This window comes from Gossypium hirsutum, chromosome D13 (assembly GCF_007990345.1).
Source record: "Gossypium hirsutum isolate 1008001.06 chromosome D13, Gossypium_hirsutum_v2.1, whole genome shotgun sequence".
NCBI lineage: Eukaryota > Viridiplantae > Streptophyta > Magnoliopsida > Malvales > Malvaceae > Gossypium > Gossypium hirsutum.
In genome coordinates, this window is record NC_053449.1 from 14,743,369 (window position 1) to 14,746,047 (window position 2,679).

Here is a 2,679-nt window from a genome sequence, read left to right on the forward strand (position 1 = left end):
ATAATTATTATTAAATATATTATAATTAAAATATATAATTTAATAAAATTCTTAATAATCAATATTCTTATATGAATTTACTCAAATCATAATATATGATACTATAATTTACTCAAATTCTTATATGAATTTAATAAAAGATCATTTGAAATAATTAATATTAAAATTAACATGTAACTGTTTGTTACTCATTCTTTGTTTCTTATTCTTTTTGTTTTGATCATGTATCAATCATTTAAACCAAATGCTTGGTTGTATTGGACAGTGTTTTATTACTTTATAAATGCATGATTTTATATACACAAATACATATGTATAGGAAAATTATCTGAATGAATGGTTAATATTTATTATCAGCAAAACTTAGTATATACACACATAAATTAAGGTAAGATAATTAACTCGATATCTAGCTTGAGCAGCTCGAGTTTGTCTAAACAATACATCAAAACTTTTTATTTTGAAGCTTATAAACTTAAACAGCTTAAGTGTCTTATTTTTCATTATGCTATAAAGGGAATATAAATAAATACCAGAATTTTGATACGAAAAATTGCAGCAAGCAAAGCAATATCCTGCTATTAAACTCACTATAAAATATGTAATATAGCAAACAAAGATCTCTCAACTGATCTTTAATCTTTTTAATCATTTGTAAATAAAAGAAAAAATTACAAAAAAGAACAACCTGCAGAATGTTTGATGACAAAAACTAACAAAAATCCATGATTCAATATCAAATTCAAGATGCATTCTCCTTTTTCAGCTTAGCAAGTTCTTGCTTGATGACTCCAGACCTCTGCAAAACCGTATTACAGCTCGTCAAGCTTCGATTGAAGTTTTGAGGAAGTGCTTTCAAGAAAAGAACTCTGGTATAAAACGGGTAGACACAATAGGGGGTGTATCGGAAACTGACCTTGATCTTAGCCAACATAAGCTTGAACCTATCAAAGTCGTTGAGAGATGCTCTTCTCTTCTGGACAATCAACTTTCTACCCCACGAGCTACTTTCCCGTTTGTTCTTAACATCTGTAAGTTAACATAAGAGTGATAAGAAAGAAAACATATCTTCAAGAAACAACATTACAAATGCTGGTGAAAGCTGTCGTCGTCCTTACCAGCCTTCTCCATAGCTTCGATCAACCCATTTGTTCTTGGGAACACGTGGAATGTCAATTGTGATATCTGTCAATGTAAGCCTTTTGAAGTTCATTTGTTTCAAGGTAGCATTGTAGTTAGGAGACTGCGCCTGCAATAAAACAGTACAGTTGATCACATATGAGAAAGGTTAGGAGAGAAGAATGACTACTACGCCAGTATAGAAGATTGAGAAATGTCAAACGATAATCACTAATTGTGCAAATAACTCTATAGCTAAAATGAATGCAATATGCCGAGGCGAGGATGATGATATAGACTTAACTGAACTCAGCCCAAGAAGGTAGAAAACTACTTTAGATGGATGCCACTACTTTGGTCACCTACAGCTAGATTCAGATCATCCATAATTTCAACTATCAAACCATCACATTATGCGCAGATGAAAGTGACACAGCTTAATACTAGCTTGAGAAGCTGATTCATTCATTATTTGCAAATTACTCAGAAGTGGTTCAATAGTTTAGTTTATATATAGATACGAATCTCCACAGCATAAACAAGAATAATACCTAAAGTTGAAATGCAAATCTTAGCACAAACTCTTGGCCAACAGATCAAGAAAACATTTAACAAAAAGGTACCTGCTTTATTAGGCAAACAAAGACGAGAAAAACACATTGCAATGTTGGAATTGAAAAGAGAAATGAAACAAACATTGAGATTTCGAAACATCTTGCATCAGGTCGAAACATCTTGCATCAGAACCAAAATGCTCCATCATCTTCCTAGATCAGTGTTGCAAGAGCTTTTAACTGTCAAATGTCTACTCCTTTGAACCTATGAGATTTAGAGCTCTAGGTAATGAGAAAGGAAGAACAGGCCAATTCAAGAACTTGCAGGCCCCTGAATGCATATCTAACTTATAAACAAAACAGAAACAATCATCATAACATCATCTTTTCCTAAAACTATTTTTCTCCCCAAACCAATCGTAAAATTCCAAGGCTAACTGAGGCGAGTTCTGAAACTCGCCAACAACACGACTCACCAATGCATTTGTAAGACTTGGGAACACTTGATCCAAGAATTTCCATCTTCTATGCTTTAAATTAACACAAATCGCTCTGAATACAATGTCTTCACTATTTGGGCAAGAGAATTGCTTACCTAAATGCAATCCTCGGTTGAAAAAGCAACTTCTTTTAGACAAAAAAGAGCAAAAAACCATAGAAATATCGATAGCCAATTCATCAAAAGTAACACTTCTTTCTGTAAAAAAGATTAAAACAGAAAAAGAAAAACCCAAATCACTATAGCAACATAAAATTTGCTTAACTTACAAGAGAGGGGGAAAGAAGAGAAAGTTGCAGTCTAAAAATGAAACACGGCAAAGAAAGAGATGAACTAAGCTTACAACAATACTACTAGCTTCTAAGCAGCTCCAACGGAGTGTGTCTTGAAGAACGAATGCCGACGAACTTATGTGTAAAGAAAGAAAAATAGAACAGAGAAATCAACAGGCAAGAATGCAAATAAAGGGATATAATAATAGGCAAAATATGGGGATTTTACCTGACA

General features: G+C 32.7%; 1 long non-coding RNA gene across 1 annotated transcript; it reads right to left on the reverse strand.

Annotated features, from left to right (window-relative positions):
• Positions 1 to 553: 553 nt before the first annotated feature.
• On the reverse strand, positions 554 to 1,216 carry LOC107919504 (uncharacterized). The gene is made up of 3 exons (XR_001690372.2): positions 1,119 to 1,216; positions 917 to 1,029; positions 554 to 799 (listed from the first exon to the last, which is right to left on the reverse strand). It is a non-coding gene; the product is annotated as an uncharacterized lncRNA (long non-coding RNA).
• Between the last annotated feature and the right edge of the window lie 1,463 nt (positions 1,217 to 2,679).